This window comes from Melanerpes formicivorus, unplaced genomic scaffold, assembly GCF_026170545.1.
Source record: "Melanerpes formicivorus ecotype bairdi unplaced genomic scaffold, bMelFor1.0.p_v2 SCAF_37, whole genome shotgun sequence".
Taxonomy (NCBI): domain Eukaryota; kingdom Metazoa; phylum Chordata; class Aves; order Piciformes; family Picidae; genus Melanerpes; species Melanerpes formicivorus.
This window is the reverse complement of record NW_027142389.1, coordinates 6,867,816-6,893,869: the sequence shown is the minus strand read 5'-3', so window position 1 is coordinate 6,893,869 and position 26,054 is coordinate 6,867,816. Positions and strand designations below refer to the sequence as shown.

Genomic DNA, 26,054 nt, shown 5'->3' with positions numbered 1-26,054 from the left:
GTAAACAGTGGGGAAACAGCTTAACCATTTGGTCTGTGCTTTCCTAATGGCCACTATTACAGAGCTCATTTTATACTCCCTTCTTCCAGAAATATCAGGAAAATAAATAGTTCAGCTTACCCTTGAAAACACTGGAGTTCATGGTAACAAAACTGAAGGGTTTGAGTTTTTGTATGTTTAGATCTGCATTCCACAGAACTCAGCAGCTCCTGAACAGCTCAAACCCTCCAGAAGAATCCCTTGGCCACATACTCCCTGTATAAGATCCCAGATAAAGCAGTTTACAATGCTCCACTGAACTCCTGGCTTTCATTTACAGAGCTCAGAAGAGAGCTTGCAGCCACTGCTGTACTAATAATACCAATTTGATTAAGGCCAGTCCTTTATTCTCAGGATCTGAACAGACAGAGCAGGAGCAGCCTTCCTTTCTCCTCAGTGCTGCAACCTTTCTGCTTCCAGTGCAAGCTGCTGCCATACAATATTTACCCAGACATTAATTTTAAAAAGAAAGAATATCCTTATAACAGGAGTCACACAGCTGAGACATGGAGAATCAAAGGTGACCACAGCTAACAGCCCAGCTGTAACCACGGCTAAATTGCCTAAGTAATACTGCAACAAACCTCAGCGAGCCGCACACATTCCCTTTTCTGCTAAATGAGAAGGAATCCCTCATTTGGATGAGTGCCTCATCAGCACTGAAAGGAGTGCATCCCAGGCTCTTCTTTAAGCTTCCTTGTGCTGTAGTTGCTCAGCCTGGCTGTCTTTGGGGACTGCCTGCTGGGGCTGGCTGCAGCATCACACAGTGAGAAGAGGTGACAACAGGAGCTGCTTTCATTCAAGCCAGAATACCTTATTATCTACTAAAATACATTCTGCTGTGTCAGGGTTTGCCCAATGTAATAATTAGGTGCTGTGCCCCTGTGAAAATGTAAGCAATGTGACAGCCACTAATGAGGGCTAAGTACAAAGTCCTGAATCAATGGACCAGCTGGAGATCAAACACAGGAATCCCACTTTCAAGGCACTTCTGATAGAATTTGTCTAAGGCCTTGGATCACTTGCAGCTGAGACTTTCTGTTTTCTGAATTGGAGGGTTTGGGCATTTTGAAAAGATCTGAGTTAGTGCTAATTGCTACTGCACCACGAGCAGCACATGCACATGCTTGGCCTGAACTTAGAGACACTCAGTGCAGCCTCCTTGAAGACATGACATTATGAGAACCCCTCACAGATTAGCTCACACACCAGAAAATGAAACTGAGTTTACCCTTTAGAAAGACAGAGTTCACAGTCTGCAGTTTCTGCAAGCAGAAATTGGAGCTGAAAAGAGGCCAAATTGCTTTAACATTTAACCAATTTGGATCAGAGGAGCTGAAGACTATGGCCACAATGAACCAAGCAAAACACAAAGGAAACTTAATTCTCCCATTTAGTTCTACCGAAAAATGGGTTTCTGGTAAAGCACAGCTAATGACAGTGAGGAAATGACGTGTCATAGTCACAGCACAATTGTGACAGCAGTGCTGCTGCTAGTTTATCACCTCTGTGCCCACTGAGGCTCTCTTCTGCACGTACTGAAGCAAAGGCTGCTGGCCAGAGTATGGTTTGTATCTGACTCTGCTTTGATGGGCAGCACACCCTTGTGAGATAAACACATCCATTGCACTGATCATCTTGTAAGCCTGGGGACCAACACGCCAGGATAACTGAACCAGGCATTGCTGCACGCCTAAGGTTCAGTGAGGAGCCCCTTTGCCCTTTTTTTCACCTTTATTTTTTCCCTAGGGATTTCAAAAGTAATAAAGATTGCCCTTGGTAGCAAAAAGCATACCAAGAAATAATACCCAGAGGACAAGAATACTTTCTCAGTGAAAAAGTACTGAAATTGGTGCCTCTGCATGTGGTAGGATTAAACAACACTGAAGTGGTCATTATTGCACAGATGTTCTGCTGAATTAGATCAAGAACAAATCTAGCTGAAGTTCAAGTGCCAGCCCCATCAGCGAGAGTGGACAGCAGATCACACTCAAGCCAGAGGAATAAAAAGAATTATTAAAAGGGTGCACATGCTTTTTGTCAGGTGTAGGGCTGGAGGCCCTTTTCTCTGAATTGAGTTCAAAGCTACCTTGTAAGAGCACATTAAAAATAAAACAGCACCCAGAAAATATATGAGAAGGCAGAATTTTTACCCTGCAAGCTTCTGCTTTTTGTGGTAAACTACAAATAACACTCAGCAGCAGCACTTCAGGCCACTTCTCTTCCAAGAGCTTGACAGTGGCAGAGAGTAATGTGGTGACAGCCCAGCTTCTCTAAGTGGTAAAGAGACAGCCTAGAAACAGCCCAGTGACAGGAAGATCGTCTTCAGGGCACAAGGGGTGTAGGGACAAGTCTCTGCATGCAGGAGCCCTCTGCTTCAACACAGGCAAGACAAACACTGTGCTTTCTAATCACAGACACCGACTGCACGGATTGGTGTTTGTGAATTTACACACACCAGCACCTCCTGTGGCTGCATCCATCCCAGTACTACACGTGAGCACTGAGAGAAGAGAAGGTGCTCTGCCTTTAATAAATACATTTGCTATGCAGTCCTTTTCTTTCTATAGCCTCCAATTTCATCTTGATGCCCACACAGCACAGCAAACCCCCAGAGATGGAGGTAGGCTTTGTACCTCTGAGGGCAGGACTTGCTGAGATTTTTTCAGCCAATGCACCGTCTTTAACAGACATTTAATGTTAATTTCATGCCAATGTATTTGCTACCTAAAATATCTGTGAGCTACTTGGATGCTTCGGATCTCTCTTCTCCTTTCCACTGACTTGCTTTCTCATTACAGGGCTATAACCTCTTCAAGGATGTAGCTGTAAGCAAAGTTCCCTCTGTCAGCCTCCCATTCACCTCATCCATGGAGTTTCTCTGCTTTGTGCCCCACAAATGGAAGAGGAAGGTGCCAGAAGTTGGGGAAAGGAAAGGGGACATGGCCACCCCAGACCCTCTTCATTTCCACCACCAGGCGAGTGGGGACTTACACCAGATTCTGCTCTCTGGTGTGACAGAGGCACGGAGGGGACACACTGCTGCTCTGCCTGCACCTACCACCTCCAGTACTGTTAGGTATCACATCCCTAGGACTGAGTGCTCTGCAGGTACCACAAACAAAAGAAGTGAAGAGAGAATGTTTAAAATGGTGAAATGCCAACAGCACCGGCATATTATTGCCTATCATCAACAGGGAAACATAAGACACTCTGCATTACTTTATGTTTTCTTGATCTTAATTCCCTCTGTGGGAATTGTCCCTGCACCTTTTTGCACAAAGGTTCAGCACTCCTTGAATTGTCTTCCACCTCCTGGTTTCCTACACACAATAACCTCTGTGCAAAAGGCTCCCAGGCATGGAAATCAAGCCTGTGAACTCCTTCTGCATCTTTGGCTGCATTCATGTGGCACCTAAGTAAGACTGCACCTGATACAAGCAGAGGAGATATGCCCCAGTTGCAAGCTTTTTACTCCTGAACCACAATAAGCCACCAAATCAGTGCTTCCAGATTACTTGGCTGTTATTTATAACTGATCACTACCTATGGACTGGGGGGAGGGGAGAACACAGCAGAGGCTAGAAGGGAAGTACTTACAGAACAGTTCCATTTGTCACTTTTCTTTAAACTTCATGAACTTGAAGGCAATTCCAAAAGATTTTTTTCCCTTACAAGTTAAATCCTTTTTCTCCTCCTCCTGTTCCACTGCTGTTAACAAAAAGCAGCTCATAAATCAAACTTTAATCAAGCTGAAAATCCCAATTTCATTTCTTTGCTTCCCTAGGGGGCCAGAGCATTTTGCAGAATCTTTTATTTTCTGAATTTCTCCACTTCAGAATTTCTGTTTGCTGCTTGCTTTCTCTCCTAATAAAATTACTTTCATTTAGGATTACCACCCCTCTCTCCTTCCTGACATCACACTTGTTTCTTCAGCCTCTTGTGACTGGAAGTATTTAAAGCCCTGCAACTTAATTGGAAAAAAACCAGGATTGTAAGGGATTAGCACCCCCTCAACTCAATATACAGAATTATGTTTACACAGCCAAGGAGAGATTAATCTGCTGTTTCTCTAATTTTTCTGGTGTTTTCCTAGCTTCAAACTTCAAACTGTTATAAGCTAACACTAAGGCCATGCTGAAGCAGAAGAAATGACAGAAGCACAAGACACTGTCACTGACCACCCAGGGCACAAGCAGTGACTGTGCTGAACTCACTTCCTAGCCATTCCAGTAACATCACAATTCTTCCTTCTTCAAAACTCCATGTACTTCAAATGGCAGCCTGGTACAAAGCTGACCCAGCTGAGTCCATGAGTCTGGAAAGAACTCCTGCATACTGTCTTGGAACGAACCAGACCTTCCTTTCAATCTACAGGTAACAGACAGCAAAATATTGATTTGGGACAGACAGGTTAAAATTGGGACTAGATTATAAGATTTTTAACCTCCCTTCAGTGCTATAATTTTTAAATATAGTTTACAATGCAAGATATGAAGCACCACAAAGTCTCTAACTCTTCTGTCTAGGTAGAATAGGGACAAGAATGAGTAACACCTAGCGAGCTGGTTCAGGGCAGCACGATCCAAGGAACTCTGTAGCAGAGTCAGCAACTGAAAGGAATGTTTCCTGTGAGACCTCCCTGCCAGATTCCCAGAATGACTGAGGTTGTCTTCACGGTGATAAGCCAAGCTTTGTACTGCAGTTAAGGGAATCACTTCCCACGAATGAACAGAATTGTGCCTTTGGCATTTAGTCAAAAACACTGCAGAAGGACAGGAAAGCCCCACAGCTACCACGCACAAAACCCTGCTGCCTTTGCTTCCTTCTGTTACCCAGTTGTTTTCTTTCATTCTGTGAAGGAGATAGCTCTGAGCAAGGTGTGGATAAAAGAAAATGTCTTCAAACAGTGGAACTTCCCGGCTCAATCTGCAGTGAAGCCAGGCATTCCAGATACGGCATTTAGTTTCTGTTAAACGCACTTTGCCACTCGGCAAAAAAACGATAAAGGCCCTACAGGTGAGTGCAGAGGAAGCTTTATACAGGAGGCACCTTCCTTGTTTCTTTTAAACAAGGAGATACTGCCTCCAAAAGAGAGGTTCTGAGTAAAGCAATCAAACTGCTGTAGCTGAAAACAACTTCCCTCCATCAAAGTCCCATTCCAAGTACATATGGTAACAGCAGAGAATCCCTGACACAAAGCTCAGCATTTGAGTTCTGTCACAAAGAAGGGGAAATGCTCGGATCCTCAGGGCCACCTGAAATACTGAATGCTTCTGGAATGCTTTGCTTTCAATGCTCTAACTGCACAGAAGGCTCATAGGAATATGAGTCTCAGAGCAGAGTACCAATATCAATATCACATGAATATCAAAGCAGGATCTAAGCAATGTAGGTAAATCAGTGCTGAAACCTACTCAAGGGCTGCTCGGACCATCTGCTGCAGGCTGCCTGCTATTCTGTTTCTAGAGGTCTACAATCCCTCCAGGTAGCTGCTGTGCTCTCCTGATTATGATGAACAGGTTCACATTGCAGGGGTTTGCTGACCACCACTTTCCATTGACAATTAAATAATACTGCAGCGGTTCTGAGCAACAGACTAGGAATAATAAACACTGGTTGGCAAGAACCCTTCCAACCTGCTGGCTCCTTTAAGCCAAGCTCACCCTGCTGCTCTAAGACAAGCAAAAGCCTGCAGCAAGGTCACAGGCTCCAGATGTTAATGCATCACTAGACTGTGTCACCAGAAACATTTCTTCTGGTGTCCGAAAGTCATTCTAATCAATTTCGGGAAGAAGTCTTCCCAGCCCACGTACGGAGGCTGAATTGCTTGGTTCAGTCAGCACTCCCAGCAGAAGCCCTGAGCCCCTTGCTAATGCATTTGCACTTTTTCCTTTGTTTTTTGTCTCCCTGGTCAAACAGCCTTTGATACAGTAGCTTCAACTGTGACAAATAATGGACTCATCCTTTGAGGAGCTGATAGGACTTCAGCAGTGAATGTCAGGGGTTTGCCCTTTGCCAGAAGTTGGAACTGCTTTCACACAATTCTGTTACACTCTTAATGGGACCTTGGGCAAAATGAATTCATTCTGAGTCATTATCCATATTAAGTAGCTAACTACCGCTGCTGCAACTGAAACGTCGAACACACCTGAGAGCGCTGCAGCTGAGGAGCTTGCTGGCTGTGCAGCCTTCCTGCGAATCAAGTGCACAGTCCAAACATGCTGCAGCGAACTCTGCAGCCAGCACACTCCATCGCCTCCCGAAGTGCAGGCAGGAGAGTGTGGATTTGCATGAATGTGCTGATGCTTTGGAGCAATGGGGGACCGCTCTGACGTGTCCTTCACACAGCAGATGGGACATGAAATCTCTTCCGTGGTTGGTGAGCCCTGTAAAGGCTTGTGAAGATTTGCTGCCCACTGCTTGAGCCACAAAATGAAGACACATACCTACAGCAAAAGCATCACCACTAGCAGCTGCACGAGCACCACCGCGGAGGACAGTCTGGCTTTTTCTTAAAGCACCCAGCAATACCTGCTTCCAGTTAGGCCATGGGCTGGGCATGCCATTAGGAGTTCTGTGCCCAAAGAGAAAAGAAACTCTGCTTCTACGCCTCTGAAGCCACACCTGCCACTACAGAAAGTGGAGAGGTGTATTTACACCATTCAGCAGGATTTAACCCGCACAGCCCTCTCCAGGGTGCGCAGCTAGGAACAGTGACCATGCTAGTTATCCAGCTGGTCAAGCCAAAGCTTCTCAGGCAAGAGGGAAGCTTGGAGCATCCTTTAACCTCTGTGACATTCACCAAGCCACTTTCCCCTGTGCCACCTATCAGCTTGCAACTCCTATTTTACAATACAATACAATTAACCAGGTTGGAAGAGACCTTTGAGACCATTGAGTCCAGCCTATCATCCAACACCACCTAATCAACTAACCCGTGGCACCAAGCACCCCATCCAGTCTCCTCCTAAACACCTCCAGTGATGGTGACTCCACCACCTCAAAAGTCTTTTTTCACTACTGCAGCAGAGCAGAACCTTGAGGCCTAAACTGTTTACTCTTACACTATTTTTAGTGCCTTATCCAGTTCCTAATCCAGAGCAATAATTTACATGGCAACTGCTTTTGTATTAATCGGTCAGAGACTTTAACCTTTTAATATTGCAAGGAATGATGCCAGCAGGTTGGAGAGTTTCTGTTCTTCAGTCAGCAAACAGGAAATCCGAGAGCAGCAGGGTGGGAGTCTGTGCTATTACAGAAGCTGTGCTGGGATCAGCTAGCTTTTCACAGCTCTTTTCACATTGAGGGGAGGTTTTGGAGCTTTGGAAACATTTTCTTAACAAGTTCCCTCATTTTGAACTGATCCCAGGACCATTTCTAGCACTCTGTAAATACTATATACAGCAGCTGCTACCTTCTTCCTTCCTCCACCAGCTATTTAGATGGAAACTGCACACTTTTGTTGACAGCTCCCTCATGTTAGTACCTTCCTTCTAAATTCATAGATGATACAGTTTATGCTTGATGATTTTTTACACTTCTTCAACATGCTCTGGCACCTTCATTTCTGGCTCAGTTTCTAATGGCACTGGAATAATATGAGTAAATAATCTTGATTTTTCATCATCTGACAATTCTCAGCTCTGCCTTCAGTTTCTGAGCACTCTGGCAGACTTGCTGATTCCTGTACAGTTTTCATATGCTTGACTAATCCAGTCCATGATGTGGCTCCCACACTCTGGTTGGTTGTACAAGTGTCTATCGACTTCCTTAGATCAAATTTCCACTTTCTGCTGGAAAGAGACTTATTTCCAACCCTACAACCTGGACCTCTGACCTGAGGTAAACACACACACTCTGATACACGACACTCCCTTTCTGCCAAGAAAGATGCAGACACAGCATGCACATCGTACAGCCCCACCTCATCATGGACACACAGAATGCTTGACACTGAGGTAGAAATCCTTGTTCTAGTTCAGAGCTTGAACCTCCCACATGAAATGGCTCGCAGAGACTCACAGAAAGCAAGCTGAGGGAAGTAGAAAGGTTTTCACATTCTCTTCTCTTGCACACATTTCACTATCTGAACTTCCCAAGCTCACTAAAAAAGCCTCATAAGTGAGCTTTTGACACAACTACTGCTGTAGCTGACTGGGAAAGAGAGGAAAAGGCAATGACCAGCCAAGAGCTGGGATGAAGCAGATGAACAATGCTGGTGGCCTTAACGGCTTCTAAGTTTACTTGCATTCAACCTTCCCCCCACTCCCCTTTGTTATGGTGTTTCTGTTTATTTCTATCCAGACTAGCTGTCAGCCAAGATCTTATTTGCAGTGTTAGAAACCTTTCAGCAAACTGTAATGCCACACAAGATCCTTGGTGCCTTAGCCACGATTTAAGGATGCAAAATAACGGCAGTGATCAACTACAGCAGTTGTGTTCTTCCCCTGTTCACTTAAGAGGGGGAGTGATAGAGCAGCTTGGTGGATATCTGGCCTCCAGGCCAGAGCCAAACCACCACATTCAGCCAGGACTTCAGCAGTGTATCAGTTCCCTATCATCACACATACAAGACACAGGTATGTAGATACTGGTCAGGGAATACTTCTAGTGGAAAAGGTCTGCTTCTGACAACACAGGAGGAGAATTTTCATCTACTGGTCATACCATCACCACATACTATGAGCTGCTTTCCAAAAGGATCACGGATACTAAGTCAGATCCTATCAATCCCATAAAGTATTGCCATTTGTAGTAACAGATTTTCCACACCCTGCCCCAAAAACCAGTGGTCATCAGATCCAACGGCTAGAGAGCCAAACATTCTGCTATTGTAATTCTGCTTCCTTCAAGAGAAAATATTACAGACCCAGAGAGAGTGATCAACAAAAGCCTGCATTCCTTATCACTTTCTCTGACCAAGAGAAAACCCCAGACATCTGAAACCACCTATTTTATTGGTTTTAAATGTTAAAAAAAGAGAAGTTCTCTCATTAGTGACTTTTCTTCTCCTCGACCTTATTTACCCAGCGAAGAGAGAAGATTTCTTCCTAAACCATCTCAGCTTTCATCAGACAAGCTCTCGGAAGGCTACATGTTGGAAACTGGGTTTGTGCCTCATGGCAGCTCTGGCATGTGAGGAAATCAGCTGGATTCCCCCCCCCCCCCCCCCGATTCCTGTCCAAAAATACACAGCACAATTTCCATCCCATCATTTCAGCTAAGAAGAAAATCTGACAATTTATTACAGTCCTCCTGTGCCAGATAATAGTCCAATTGATGGTATGTGACAGAGCAGCTTAACTTCGAGAGCCAGCGCTTCCTCTTATAACTGCTGTCACTTTTGCTTTTCTCAGCTCCACCTCAGGAACTGATTTTTTTGCTGCTGTTTAATTTTGATGTCTCTTGTTTCCTCAGGAGGCTGCCAGGAAAGCGAACAAAAAACAGGCTGATAGAAAATCCTTCGTATAAGGACCACTTTCTATCTGACACAGCCAAAGGGAAGGACAGCAAAGGTGCCCCAGAGCTGGTGTACGCAGAGTGCTCCAAGGCTTCACCTGCAGAAGCTCCAGGCTGTCTGCACAGCAGCACTGACAAACCCTGCTCATTAGCTGAGCTGCAGGGCTGACTGCTAAGGACCTACACTTTCCCATGCAAAACTACTTGGCTGCGGTCACGACTAAGCATTTACAGTAAAGCATAACATAGATGGAAACAAGGTGGAAATGCCAAGCAGGACTCAGAAGTGCAGAAAGTTCTGGGCCAGTTAACTGCAAGATAAGCACTCAGTTCCTGTGCTCTCAGCCCTACCAGTTCGAGGTGTTTCACACATTTTGCAGCTATCCAATGTGTAATACATGCAGAGCTCAATGTCAAAGAATTCCCCCTCAGAGAACTGCCTTAAGCTCAGTATAGAGGAAGCTTTGCACTGCATATGCCAAAGGACCATTTGCCCTGGCATCACAGCTCTGGCAGGGCCGAGCAGATGGCTCCACTGTCCCAACCTGCCCTGATTTGAAGGTCAGGAACTGGCTGAGCCAGTGGAAGACTGGAGTTCATGACAACTGGAAAAGCAGTGCAAAGGAGAGCTCATGCTCATGTACTGCTCTCACACAACCCTACACAATCACCCCCACACAGGGCTTTCAAGCCATACCCACTGGTAACTACAGACTCTAGTGAAAACTCTCCTTGAGGGATGCCTGCTTTAACTGTGAAAGAAACCAGTGAGAACAATGCAACTGGTGTAATTACACTCTGTAAGTAATGCAGCCCTTTATCCATTTGTAAAATAAATAATGGTAATAACAGCAATTAATTGTGGAGCACAAAGCAACTCAGTCCTTGCTTATCAAGAGAGTATTTAACTGGAGACTCTACAGACATGGGATGAAATTAAATCTGACCTATGAGTTTATGCATAAACTTAGGATTTTAACATGCTTAAGGTGTTTTCCTTCACAAGGGCCAAAGAAGTAACACAGAGTGATACTCAACTTACCCCTTAGGTACCTCAGATGTGAATAAAACAGAGCTAACCAACTTCTGTCAAGGTTACACAGGGAGTCCCTGACAGAAACGGCAGTTCAGACCTCTTCTTTCAAAGGTTGCTCAGACTTTTTTTTTTACAGCTGCTTGCTTGTTTCTAATGTTTTAAAGAAACTGTCTTAAGGAGAAGATGAGAGCTTGAGTCCTTCACTGATGCTTGCTTCCTTCTGCACAGTGTCAGAACTGCCTGCATGCTGGAATCTTGTGCTGCTGAATCCCACTGAACTCTATTATCACATTACAGCTTTAATGGCTAACCACTTTTGAACAGATCCAGGGACCACGCCACACTCCCTGCATACCTGAAAGAAATGACAAGAACACTTCTTCACAATCCTTCAAATCTCTTATTTCTTTTTCTGAGCAGCAGAAAGCATTCTCCTTTGAGCATGATGGATTTTCTTATAATGCTCCCTGGCTGCAGGACTCCTTAAACACAGATGCATTTAAGCAATCAAACTGTGATTTGCTAACAGTAACACCAAATGAAATGACAATCTGATTGTAGTTCAGAGATAATGCTTGTGTCTTGTCTCCCCTTCCACTCCTATCTCTTTTCTGTCACTCACAAAGAATAGTTTAGGATTGCTGCTGGGCTAGACAAAACTAGTCAATACTTGGTACCTTTTCAGACACTGAAAAATAAAAGGTGAATGCTGTGCATTCTAATTCAGTGTCTGTTAGAAGCATCTTCAATCAAAGGGGTTTTTAATTTATACCCCACTCAATAACATGGGAATAGAGCTTCCCCACATACATCAGCGCAGATCATCTCTCGATGCTGCATCGTTTAGTACAGTACAGAGAACAACAGAACTCCAAAGTGTTGGCATTTTCACGGAATCTGAGCCCCTAAGTGTTTGGAAAGTACAGCACAATGAAAAGCTTCGCAGCCCTAGCACCTCTAGCAGTCACAACTGTTTCACTGGGTTTGCCTGGGAGTTCAATCCAGAATCTGCTGACAGTGAGTGGAAGGGCTCTGGTCTCAGCTTGCTGGATTAAGTCTCGTTGCAGTTTGTATACAGTGGAGTGAGAGAAGAGTAGCAAATCCTGTGGAGTCACCCTTGGGTCTTGCCCTGAGGCTCCTACCCACACTATCTACGGGCTGGTTCATTTCCAAAATTTCTTTTGGACTGCAAATGGGAGATCTTGCACAGAGGTTTTACAGTGCAAAGACAGGCAGCCAGCACCAGAACAAGAGGACACAGTCTCAAGCTGCACCAGGGGAAGTTTAGGCTCGAGGTGAGGATAAAGTTCTTCACCGAGCGAGTCATTCGTCATTGGAATGTGCTGCCCAGGGAGGTGGTGGAGTCACCGTCCCTGGAGGGGTTCAAGAGGAGATTGGACGTGGCACTTGGTGCCATGGTCTAGTCATGGGGTCTGTGGTGACAGGTTGGACTCGATGATCTTTGAGGTCTCTTCCAACCTTGGTGATTTGGTGATTCTGTGACACTGGCTTCAGCATTCTCTCCTCCTCCAGTCACAAACTTCTAGCAGGAGCAGAGGTGCTTTACACTCAATTTTTTTAGCATTAATGGGAGTTATAAACCCAAGAGTTTCTGGATGAGCATCTGTTGTAATAGGTGATATGTCCATATATTTGTAATCCATTCCCAGCCTATTCCAGAAGCTGTGCTGTGCAGTGCCCCCGATCCATGATAACTGTGACCCAAAGGTAACAGTTCTCAAACAGACCAAGCACTTCCCTTGGACAACCACACGCTCTCCTGTGAGTTAACATTTTGGTTTACACCTTTCACGTGTACTAAATGTGTACAGCAGGAGCTGCTCAGACCTTAATTTGAAAATCCTGAGCCAAGAAGGCCAGAGTTAGGAGCTATTAACTAACCTGTAGGACAAGGCTCACCAAGACTGGAGCCTGGGCACACCATACGTGCTGTGAAGGCATCTTGCACGAAGGGACCCTGCAGCTCTCTCAGTGAAAAAACCGAGCACAGGCGAGTGAGAGCCTGTGCATTACAAGCAGGAACTGTTAGTGTTTCCTCCGCATTAAATGATGTCACTCCTGGACAAGAAAACCCCATCCCACCCTCCAGGCCTTACAGGCCTTCAAGCATGCGCTAATTAAGCAGCTAATAGCTGAGCTGATGACATTGCCTGCATGTCAAAGGCACGCTGACCTTCCTTAACTGCAGCAACACCTCTGAGTGCATGTCAAACAGCAGCCTTCGGGGAATCACTTCATCCATCTGCTTATTTCTCTCCCTAACCCTTCTCGATCTAAATGAGGGCATCTTTTTGCTGTCACTGTTAAAGATGTGAATCAAATAAAAGGTGAAATCTTCAGTAGGCCATAAAATGCTCTTTTGTAGGTTTTCTGATACCCTATTAATTGCAGTGGCACAGGTTACTCAAACAGCCGTTCCATTGCTCTCGACAACTTGCCAGTAACTGTTGGCTGCTGTCTGAAGCTTGACTGACAGTCTCAGCCCACCACAGCACTTCGCCAGATCGTGGGGCAGCCCACCACTTCCCCAGGCAGCCAGATGATCACAAATCTTCAAGGAGACAAGTTTTACTCCTGGAACTCTTTGAGTGGAGTGTCAAGAGGAATGGCCAGCACAGATCAAAGCAGTCATCCATCTAATCCCCAATCCTGCCTTGAACAGTGACGTTTTACAGGAAAAACCCCAAACCTCTCCGTTCAGGAGACAAATCTACCCTGTGAAAAGTGTTCTCTCTACCACACGTGCCACAAGACCACTTGTGAAGGAGAGCAGGAAGATTTGTAATCCTCCCGATGCTCTGACAGACTTTTAAATACTCATGATTTCCAGCAGAGTGTTATTTTGTTCTTATTAATGTTCAGTTCAGGATGCCATATGGCAACGAGTGATGTAGATTAATCATCAGTCCCGAGAGAAAAACAACCCCCCTGTGCTGGCTTTGCACAGGCCAGCTTCCCATCTCTGTGCCCTTTCTCCTGAGAACATGAAGAGCTTAGAAAACACAGATCTGTCCTCCCCATGTCTTCCATGATCTCATTCCACAGCTTCCTATCTCCTCTCCAAAATCAATTCTCTCCTTTCTATTGGGAGAGTTCAATGAATAACAATACAGCCTTGGCTAGGATGCTGAAAAATAAACAGGGTTGCTGTCTTTGGATGTGTGCTAGGTTGGTTTTTAGGAGACACAGCACTTCATAGTTTTCAGTGATGGCAGGGAGGCAGAAGAGACAGACAAACAGCTGCACAACTATCCAACATCTGGAGAGCCCTTCCAGTCATTTGTACCTTTGGCATGACCTTACTCTTATCTTCTTGGGTCTCCCCTATAACAAATTTTGACCTCCAAATTGTTGCATGAGGTTCAGACGGATTCTGAAGTACTCAAATACAACACCCATGGGAAATTTGGACATTAAGAAGAAGTTTGGATATTAGAAAGAAGTTATTTTCTGTGAGGCTGGTGGGACACTGGAACAGGTTGCTCAGGGGGGTGGTGGAGGCCCCATCCCTGGAGACATTCAGGGTCAGGCTTGACAAGGCTCTGAGCAACCTGATGCAGCTGGGGATATCCTTGCTTGCTGCAGGGGGACTGGACTAGATGACCTTTGGAGGGTCTTTCCAACCCCACGCATTCTATGATCCTATGTATAAGGTAAAACAGAGAATAAATATGTTAGACCTGGAGTATTGTAGTGAGAGCTGTGCATTAACAAGCAGAACTTAGGAAACATGGAGAAGGACAGGCAGCAGACACTTAGGTATTTTAACAGGGGGAAATGATAGTGATTGAGGAGAAAAACTACAGGTTTCCAGCCACATCTCTGCTGCTTCTCTGCCTGGTTTTTGTGCAAGTCCTTTGGCATCACAGCCAGTTACATTTTTGCACAGCGCCTGATACACCTTGGAGGCTATTATTAATAATAAATAATCCAGCTAGACTTGCAAAGGGTCTTTTTACATTTATTACAACTGCTCAGGCAAGTTTGTCAGGCTGCAGCATTCACTCAAAGGACAGCCAGTTCAGCAGCGGTACCGCGGGCCCCCTTGTGCCATAGCTTAGCGCTCCCCAGTAGAAGAGGCATTAGCACAGCCAGCCTGCTCCTGCAAACACTCATTAGGAAGTTAGCACCTAAACCAACGGCAGCTGCTGGATTGGCTTCCCGGCTACTGCATGGCTCATTAAATACTTGTTTTTCTTCTTGCTGATGACAGATGATTAGGGCCACGTCATAATTAGGGACAGTGTTAACAGCTGTACAGGAGACAGATTTCAGTGAAGCCCAATCATCCAATAATCATGCAACAAGTCTCGAATGAAGGTGCTGTGTGAACTCAGCTGATTCTGTTCTTTAATAAAGAAGACAAAACAAACGCCAACAGAAAGAAATTCCACTGCAGGGCAGGCACACCCAGACCTTGCTAGATGATAGCCATGCAGCCAGCTAGAGACTGGCCCGTTTGGACCCTGGGTATTTCTGTGGGAGAAAGCTTTTTTAGCATGTACACACACTCCTAAAACTGGGGCTGGGACGTGCACAAATTTGTTCTACTAAATGGAGTTGCAGATGATACAGAAATGAATTATTTGCAAATCATAGAATGGTCTGGGCTGGATCAACTAGATCAGGTTGCCCAGAGTGCTTGTGAGCCGACCTTGAACATCTCCAGGGATGGGGCTCCAGCCACCTCTCTGGGGAGCCTGTTTCCTGATGGTGCAACACTTGTTCTCAGTACCGTGCAGCCTGGCTGGAACAATGGCTTGGACCCTAAGAGGGTTCTCATTAGTAACTGCTCTCCGAGCGAGGGGTTGGTATTGCTCTTTTGTCTCAGTGTAAGAAACAGCCCAAGAAATCCAATCCAGAGAAATGCTGTGGGGTGAATTTTTACAGACTGGTTCTCATAACTGCTTGATAAAGACCTTCTCTTTCAGGCAAGAACAAATGTGCATTGGATACAACAGCATCCAAGCTCCTGTGACCCACTCAGAGGGAATCCTGCTGCACAGCACATAAGTATTCTATCTGCCTTATTTTAATTTAGGCTATTACATGTTTATGTATTTTGCAAATTATCTGAGTAACTCCAGTCACTACAGTTTTGCTCTGAAAAAGTCACTGCAGAGAAGTTGTCTGACTCCATGACAGCTTTTTCTTTACAGAGTAAAGTGAAAGGTACACTGCTTATACAAGAATCATGACAACCACATCAAATAAACTTCATTTTCCACAGAGTAAACTGACAGTGACATTTAATATAGGGAGCAGGGGACAGATTTCCAAATCTATGGAAATCTTTGATGGCTTAGATTCAAACCCAGGCTAGGCTACCACAGACATGCCAGGGAAGGATAAACCCTAACTTTTTCACAGATTAACAGACAGGACTTTACAACTTACATATTTATAGCCTCATTTGATTACAGCAAGGGGTATTAATCACTCTGTTTTCTCAAATCAATCACTAATTCATATTCAGCACATTTAGCTATGCTGCTTTACAAGGGGCATTACACATCCTAGAGCTGCAGGGGCAAGATTCCCGAGTTTGCCTTTAGACCACAGAAGTTAAGCACCCAAGGAATAAAGGACAATTTGCTTTGAATCATTTCCCTTTTTTTTTAAATTGTTGGAGGGCAAAGAGTGGAGAGCTTTAAAACATCCCTGAAGGCCATTTCTGCAAGACAGAACCAGATTCTTTACCTCAGTCCCTGAAGGTAACTGGAGAAATACGGAACTCCAGACACTGAGCAAGGACAAATTGTAGCTTTCCACTGTGCTGTGGGGGAGACAGATTGCTCTGGAATCCTCAAGGCAAAGGGATGCAAATAGTCCTCTTTCCCTATGGCACAAGAGGATTCCCTATGGCATAAACCACAGAGGAAAATTACCTTGCCATAGAAAAGGAGTTTGGAAGTGACACAGAAAGGGAAGCTTAGGAATTCCAGAACATCCTACAGGATATGCTTTATTCGATAGGACTTTGAAATTTGCAGTTCTTCTGTTCCCAAAGACAGCTTTGTGCTGCAGAAGAATTTATGGCTGTCTTGTTTGTGCACAAATTGAAACAGCAAGGCACTTACCAGGGCATGAACAGCCTCTATCTATCTGAAGGGAATGTTAACAGCCAAATGCAATTTGCACAGATTAAATGTTAATAGGTGTATGGATAGTTGGCTCAAAACAAAAATTAGCTACCACTACATTACATAATAACTGCTAACCCAGGCTGCAACGTCACTGAAAACATAACTGTCTTAAGGTCTGGCAAATGCAGGTTCCAGACAGCCACTGCAGGCCTGCATGGAGGCAGTGGGGACGTCAGTTCTGTGACACACAGCTGGTCCCTGAGGAGCTGACACAGGAGGCAGTCATGCAGGGCAGAATGGTTTAGCACAGCCTTCTTGTAACTAACTTTGCTGGCTGTTCATGCTGCACCAGGGCAGCTGTGTGCAGGCCATTGTAAACACAAGTGTAAAGCAACAGCTGAGAAATCCTTGGTGTTTCCGGGGGTTTGTTGTTTTGTTGTTCTTGGTTTGTTTGGGTTTAATCATCTGTATGTGTGGGTAATGTCCATCCAGACCATTCCCAGGGTTCACAAAGACAACACAGAATCACCGAGGTCAGAAAACACCTCTAAGATAAACAAGTGCAACCACCAACACAACATCACCACAGCTATCAAACCATGTCCCCAGGTGCCATATCCACATGTTTTTTGAACAACCCCAGGGATGGTGACTCCAGCACCTCCCTGGGCAGCCTGTCCAATGCCTGACCACTCTTGCAGCAAAGAGATTTTTCATGATATCCAACCTAAACCTCTCTTCTTGGGCAACTTGAGGCCATTTCCTCTCATCCTCTTGCTAGTTACTTAGAGGCCACGTATCAACACACAGTGGGCACGGAAGGCAGGAAGACAGAGATGGCAGTAAACCTGATACAGCAGTGAGAAGGGTAAACAGAAGCAGAGGAACAGAGCAGGACCTTCTGGCCTCAGATGTTCTGATAAAGAAAACACATTGCCTAACTCTTCTGCAGAGAGTGTCTCAGGGGTTTGCAGCACAAGGCAGCATGAGCAATGATTGTAAGCAATGATAATGACTGTCAAAGCTGCAGTGTAAACAAAACAGACATGCTGGACACTGAGAAAAGATTGTGCAAAACCCACACACATCTCTCTGTTTACACACAAAGTAACAGATGCAAGAACCCAATATCTTACATTATCTTACTCATATTACATCATCACACTAATATTTGTAGCAGTTGTGTCAAGAGGTACAGTAAATCATCATGAACACAAAGAAGCAGGGATCTGGATAGCATGCTGTACGTCATCGCAAAACCTGGTTAGATTTACATACTCATACAACCAGAGCTCCAGCTAGGAGAGCTATTTACTGTTAGCATTTGTGCTCTGAGTACCTCCAGCACATAATTTTTAATGCCTTGTGTGTGGGAAATACCTGCACTCAATCAGAAGTGAGCATCAGGTTTCACTGAAAGCACTGTGGGATAACCCAGCTTGGGAGTCACTGAGCTTCAGAGCAGCAGGATACTGCCAAGGAGCTGACCAGAAGGACTCTCTCACTGAGAAGTAGTGATTCTTGACTCCTGTAACCTGCTGAACAAGGTCAGCCAGGAAATAGGTAGTTATTTCAGATTATCTAGACAAGAGCTGAATTTCTGCCTGCACAGCCCATCGTTGTTATGAAATGACACAGAGCAAAGTGGCTGTGATTTGCCTGCGCTCTGCAGGAAACACCACTGTAGACACCTGAACTGCTCTCATGAACTGGGTAATTAAAATGTACCCATACCACACTCCTAGACTCACTGCAATATTCTATTTTATTGTATTTGCATGTTCATGTCAAAGGTTTGGTTTGTTCCCAAGGAAAGAAATTCAGATACAGCTTAAATTATTCAGAGAAACAAGTCAGAAAGGGAGCGCTCGGCAGAGTGCATAAAAACATTGGCATTATAGCTCCACAAAAAGAGAAAGCACTCGGATTTCTTGCTGTCTGAAAAGCCTTTGAACACAGAGAAGTAAATTATACTTTATTATTCAACTCTTCTGTGATGCATTTCTCTTCCACACAGAGGGAAGAACCCAGAAGGTTTTACTTTCCTTGCAAAGAGAGAGGTGTGTGATAAATGGGATGACACACAGTGCATGCTTACCCACGACTTTGGATGTCAGAATGATAACTGAGTTAAGAGAGAAAGGAAATATGGTAAAAGAATCTATCTGAATACACAGAGGGAACTTTGTTAACCTGCAGAGCATGGCAGTAAAAGAACTCTAAAGGTAGATAAAGGTAAGTAGCACAGAATGCAGAAGAGAAAGGAGTAAGTGAGCTGGAGGCCTCTTGCCTAATGCTAGTGGCTTCCCTAAAGACCCCATGGTGGGGTTTCTGGCAGCAGGAAGCTGGGAGCCATCAGCTGGAAGGGCACCACAGTATCAGACTTGAAGAACCAGGTGACCTCGAGATCGATGGCAGAATGACATTTTACACTATTAAAATTTAAGTGTACTGCTAAGAGGAAATGGTAGCCTGGGGGGTAGTGGATAGGGAAAATGACCAGATGAAAACATCTTTTGACTATTAATTAACAGGATGACAGTCTCCCAAAATTCTTCCACTCTAGCAACTCCTGTTTACTCCCCAGCACTTCATTTTTAATGCCTCAGTTTTCCCACCTCAGTCCTGAAGTTTCCTTTTCTTCCCTACATTACAAATACTGAAAACCATGCACAGCAGCTCCTGACTGGGAGCGACTGTGTCTCTGCAGAGCTGTCCCTGCTGCTCCTCTCTGAGCAGGCCTGGCTAACATGACCATCAGCAAGAGAAATGCATTTTGCCTTCTGTACAAGCATTTCTGGTGCTCTGCTACAGGTACTGGCAGGCATTCCTGCGCAATGCATCAGTGTCTTATCTAGAAGGTTTTACACAATTCTCATGAACAGCAATAAAACAAATGAAGTTAGATCAACATGGGGGTAGGAAAGAAGTAGTGAGGTTGACTGGTGAATGGTGAGCTGTACAGGGAGCTAAAGGATGCTGGCTCCTTTGCCTACTGAAATGAATTCCAAAATACAATTACAATATTTGTCTTTTGAATGGATCAGAAGAATAAAAATGATCAAATTAAAAGAGTAATGTTGGTACAAAACAAATTCTATGAATAAACTAGCATGGAAATTAGAAAACTTAACAACCATTAAAGGAATTTGATAGCTCCAAGCAGTCATAAGGATCATTTTTAAGACAGAAGCTGACATAAAAGACATTATGTGCTACGGTTGCCAGAAACAGAGGCTGAATTTGTTTACCCAAAAGTGTTCTGTGATCATAACTCTGAATTTGGCAAACTGCTTATGCCTAAAATATGTGACATGCTTTAATCACAGGGACCTTTCTTGGTGTATATATCTAAGAATGTTCACATAAGACATCTACATCAAAATATGTATATATGCAGGCAGGCTCTAGCTAGAAAGGAACACATTAGATCCTTGCATGAATAATTTTACATTAACAAATTGTCACTTGCTATTGTTATATGAGAGAGAAAGTCATCCATTTCAATGATCTATACACACATATCTGCATTCAAACCATGCATGTACTTGGGAAAGAGCCAGAGACGTCTTGGGGTCTTATTCTGGATCCACTGTTAGAGACAACAAAGTATTTGTTTTTCTGTGAGCAGAAACAGGAAAACCTCCCTGAGCTACCGGCTGGCCTAGGAGCTGCACCATCACGGCACCCTCTGTGTCCCTCTGCTATTTCTGACAGTATGAGCACCCCCTCTACAAGCAACAACTTATCTTCAACAGCTTCTTTAAAAGACAAAATGTTATTAAATAAATAAAATTAAGGCCCATATTTTCCAATTAAAACCTAAAGCAAGTGATTTTGATTTCCCTTCTATAGTATGCACTAGAAAAGGTTGCAGGGGGAAGCTGTATGTTGGTCATCATTTCTTTTGAGAGGTCTTTTTCCCCCCTTCATTTTGTAACAGTGTGAATCAGTTTCTCCCTTTTTCCCCTCCAAAGGACAGCTACTGCATATTGCAGAACACCCTCAGCCTCTGAGCAACTTGTCACTTACATAAGTAGAATGCAATCCTGCATGTACCAAAGCTGCAGCGCAACGTTAGAAGCCTTATCTCCCATGGAAATAGGAGTGGTGTAACACACATCTCTGTAAAACTCCTCATGATTTACATCTGCCCAAACCCTGCTGGGAAACAGATACACATGGCAAACAATAGATAAATTGGGGTTTATTCTCGGAGTAAAAGTTATGTTAGCAATAGCTACTAGAAGCCTCCAAAATAATGTTGGAAGCATTAACTCTCTGGTGGTGGTGGTTCCCAAACCCTTTTGGACAAATACCCTTGGGTCACCACACATCATGTGTGTAACAGCTCACACATCACTCTTCTGGCTTGCTGCTTTGAAAATGCTCCAAACACTACAAACCATACAAGCTTTGTTAAACCATCATTCAAATGCTCCCAAGGAACAAAGACGTGAAACAACACCCAGACACACGACACAGAGCCCAACACTTCACTTTCACCCTGCCTTTTGCAGGTATACCCCAGCACAGGTACCCACACTAAGTGACTCTAGCAGCCCCAAAGGCTGAGCACCTAACCCTGCTCCTCCCAACAGCCTCTGCCGGCTTGGGGATAAAAGCAGCAGAGGAATGTGAGGGCTGACTGATGGAACCCAAGACTTCTCCCTGGGGGAGGCAGCCAGGCCACACTGTGCTATCTGAGATGGGATTTGTTTTGTTTGTGCTCCTTCAGTCATGTCCTCGAAGAGGTGACCAGCTCAGGAAGATCCCTTGGGAGTGATGGGAAGCTGCTCAGGGGGCAGCTGGAAGTCCTCCAGAGAGGGGTGGGAAGCAGGCGATGGGCACAGCCCAAGGGCTGCTTGGGCTCCTGCAGCTCTGGCAGGCCAACATCTTTTAACAAAGTAACTTTTACACTTAGAATAATTTTTCTTTAAGCTAAACCCCGCCACAAGTCTCTGGGGAACTCTGCAAAGGTTTATTTGATGCAACTCAGACTACATCTCACAGAGCCATGAGATCAAACTGCCAAGGGAAAAATCTCAACACCACAAACACATCAGGAAGCGAAATATGTATGGTTCCATAAAGAAAGTGTTATAAACAAAGATTAATTCTTAAAAGGATGGCTCCATGCAATTCATCTATATTTCAAGCATTCCTTTATTGTATGCAAATATGAAATGCTTCTGTCTTTGGATGGTCTGCCAGTTTATGTCAGTTTATGATGTTTGTGATAAAATATCAACACAGACCCTCAGACTCCCAGGCATTTGAGTTTCAACCCATTTAGTGCTTCCAGTTCTAACTCAGTAACTGAGTACATGATATTTTTCTACTTGGTAAGACCACACTTAAGGGATCCTGGTGTATTAAACCCCTGCAGGTTACTATCCCCTCCCCCCTTCCTTTTCCCAGATCCTCATTTATTTTTGTTTTTAACAGAGTTTAAAATTGAGATTTTTCTAGAGCAGATAAAGCAGCCCAGTGCTCACTGCTGCCTTCAGGAAAATCCCTCTTTGGAATGCAGAAGCTGCCGCGGTTCATGCTACCCACAGCCGATCACACAGCAAAGTCTAACAAGCTTTTTTGTTATTATTATTCCAGTCAGTCAACTGACAACAGCTCCAACCCGGTTAGAAATCCTTTAAACTGCACTTCAGAAATCACCATCACAATTGCTACTAATTGGCACTTTTGCTGGCAGCCTCAGGAAAAGAAAGAAGGCAGCGAGGGAATGTGCCATGGAGAATGAACTGCCCTCCCGCCTGCCAGAAGGGCTCTCACCTGCGCAGGGCTGAAGCATTCCTCTGGCAGTGGGGCTTCAAACACTAAACCAGTCCTCCCCAGCCCTCTCTGTCTAGCCTGTACCAGTTTGCAACTGAGAAACACAGCCCTCAGGCCTGGCAGTCCAAAGGGTTTCAGGGGTCCTAGAACCCACGTAGGAGTGGTTGCTAAAACGCAGTTGTTAATGGGTACTCTTCAAGCGTGTCCTTGCAACTCGTCCTTTGTTAGTTTTCCAGCTTAATGTTTAGAAGGGAAAGAAATTGTCTGAGGCAAGATGAAAGAAACCCATGAGCTAGGCTGTGCCCTGTGAAATCAGAGTTGAGAGCAGATTAGAGACCAGAATCAATTAATTTACAGCTTTAAACCCGTTGTTCTCGTTTCTAAGGAGGCTGCTGCTCCCTGTGCTGTGCTTTGATTGTGGTCCACACCCGGCGACCTCCCAGCCCCTGTGCCCTGCCACAAACCCCTCTTTATACACACACACCGCACACCCCATGGACACAAGGCTCTCAAGTGACAATCCACAACTCTTTTTTATAAACTAGTATTTCAGGACTTGTTTGACCTTGTTTTGTTTTGATACCTAGTTATATATGAGGACCATAAACCCAAACCCCAGGTTTTGTTAGGAGCTTTTCATAAACCTTTTAACTTAGGGAAGATCAGACCTTAAATCATGTTAAGGCAAACGCTTGTTGGCATCTGAGGAACCTGCAGAAAGAATGTAAATTAGCTAAGTGATTATCCCACTGATTCTTTGATAAAATGGCTTTCCAAAGGTGTGGCAATGAAAGCATTGTGGCATTCCTTTCTTGAAAGGCTCGTTATTGCAAGTCAGCCAAATGCAAGGATTTAGGTCTGGAAATCCCACTGCACAGCTGGATACACACCGTGTTTCCTTGCAACTATTGAACTGCTGACATTGTCAGGCTTGCTAAGCATATAATTAGCACAAATTAAATCAACCTGTCCACTAAGTTCAAGAACACAGAAGAAATGATTACACTTCTTTCACGTACTGACGGACAAACCACACTGTCCCATCTTGAGCGTGTCTGGCTCTTTGCTGAGAGCTTTTCAATGTCAGATGTGCAACAGCCACAGGGTGTTCAATAGGTCTGGGATTTGGTTTGTGGCTGGAATTCCTAACCATTTTCCCAAATGATGGTTTAATAAGGCTAAAGTCTCTAGTGCTAAGCTCACCTGATGCTGGACAGGTGGAGATCAAACACACCATCAATTCATTGATTGGCTTTGTCAAACTACTCATCCTAGGCTGTGTCACTGCACAGGAAGCAACCTGTGCCACAACTCCCTTTCAGGTCCAGGATGACAGGTCTGCTGCTCAGTGTAGAACAGCTTGGATAGTTTCTTAGATTCATCCTGCTTGGATAAACTACTGCATTGATGTGTGCAATGAGGGTGGTGAAACTGAGGTTCAGATATAAAATACAGTAGTTCAGCTACTGAAAAACTACACTGAAACAGCCCAGTCTAAAAACAACAGACACCCGAGCTGACAAAAAAAGACACAGCTAAGAAAAGCCCACAACTGACCCCAAATCAGCATTTCAGGTTAATGATGCAATAATTGAGCTCATCTGGTTATTAAGGGTTGAAATGTTCTTGCTAATATACAACACACAGTTTGTAAATACTATGTGAATATCATTGTTCAGCCAAGCTAAGAATATCTGAGGTGGTTCTGCACCAAATGCACTTGACCTACCAAAAGTCATGGAGTGAATGAGAAGTGTCAGAAGGAAACGAGCAGGAGGTCTTTTCCTCCCAAGTCATAACAAATGCAGCTTTATTTCTGGTACAATGTAATTTTAGCTTTAAAGTCAAAGCTTAACCTTTAAAATAAAAGTGCAGAATGAAAAAGTGGAATCAGCTTTTCCTGAGAAGGAATTCAGAAAAGCCATGTTCTTATGCACATGGTTTTAATTAATGGAAATTACAGCACAACAGTAATTAGGAGGCCCACATTTGATTGGCACCTGCTATTCAAATGAGCAGTTATGTGTGTTTTTTGGGAAAGAAAGGGGCATCACATCATTTTCTGTTAAACACATTATCAACTGTGGTAAGGACGTGGAGTATGAGAATTAACACCCACAAGCCTCTAAACCTAATCAATCTGTGCTGTTTCAACTGCCAACTGAAAATGAAGAGATTACTTCATTACAAAATGTTAACAGAGACCTTCACCAAATTGAGCTGCTAAGGGAAGGTGACTTTCACCAGACTGCCACAGGCTCTGTGGCATGACTTCTAGTCTGCTACTTAAGACCTGCCTGAGTGAAATGCTAAAACTCTTTTGGCGTCACCAGACAGCTAGAGAGAGCTGAGCTACACTTGACACAGGCAATACTGATTGGCACAAATGCCAGCTTCACAAAACACCTTCTGAGGGTCTGATTTGCTACCTGTTATCTGGAGTAGAAAGCAGCAGTGACTGCAAATTCAGTTTTGCTAGCACTTGCTGGTAGCTGTGCTGGGGGGAGTTCTACATCCTCATGCAGATTTCCCAGAAGCTTGCTACACACTCGTGTCGGATGAGGAAGAAACAAATACTGCTGTGCTTAAAACTCTGGAGGGGAAAGCAGGAGACCCTGGCACTCATTTTCTTCAATCCTCACATCAGACTTTTATGGTATTGAATGGCTGAAATAAGATCCAATATCCTATCCTGTCCCTGTGATAGACTCTAACTTCCATGACACAGTAATAGTGTGTATAGCAAGGTAGGTCACCATGGAACAACCTAACACTGAAATCGTACAGTCTGTACGATTTGGTTAATTCACCCACTCTGCCTGGATGCCTTCCTGTGATCTGGGTGATCTAGCTTTAGCAGGGAGGTTGGACTAGATCATCTCCAAATGTCTCTTCCAACTCCTACCACTCTGCAATTAAGCTAGCAGCAAATGTTTGAGGAGATTTGGGGGTTGTTCCCAACTGAGAAGTGTTCTGTCTGTAACTCAAACACTGCATCCATAGGTGTAAGAAAACTGGACTGACCTGCAGCAGCAGTGGCTCCATTTCAACTGTGAATGAGGCCATGTACACTCCTCAGGTCACTATTCCTTTGCTGAGTGATTTATTTCCATTTAAGATCTAAACCCAGGATAACACAGAAGTGGAGAACTGACTATAATAATGTATCTCTCAGCTGGTAGAGTAAAGCCTTTGTTGGAAATAAAGATGAACTTAGAGATGCTGAGAGGTGCATTTTAAGGAGCACACTGCACTTGATTTGTGTGCCTAATCTGCAGTGAAAAGATAAGAAATCAACACTTCTTCTTGACTCACATTTTCAATGCGCTTGCTATTTGCTCCGCTCACTGCTTGTGCAAGAAAGACTGCTTATAGGAAAGTAAAGTTTAGCCTAATTTTAATTGGTGCATGCTGGGTAAACAGCAAGCATTTTCCTGTAAAATGATGCTGGAATTGGAGCCATTGAGCTGGGCAGTGTTCAGTCTCAGTTTTGCCTGTTTAACCACTTCTGGATTGCTATGCAAGTGAACCTAAGGCAGTATGCGTGGGCACGTTCCTTACTGCACTGCATCACAGCTGCTGAGCATTTACAGCAATTAGCTTTTCCTGTTTCTCTCTGG

General features: G+C 44.3%; 1 protein-coding gene across 1 annotated transcript in view; it reads right to left on the bottom strand.

Annotated features, from left to right (window-relative positions):
- PCDH11X (protocadherin 11 X-linked) overlaps positions 1-26,054 on the bottom strand; it is a 426,737-nt gene that overhangs the window by 21,477 nt on the left and 379,206 nt on the right. The gene's annotated exons all lie outside the window — the stretch shown is intronic.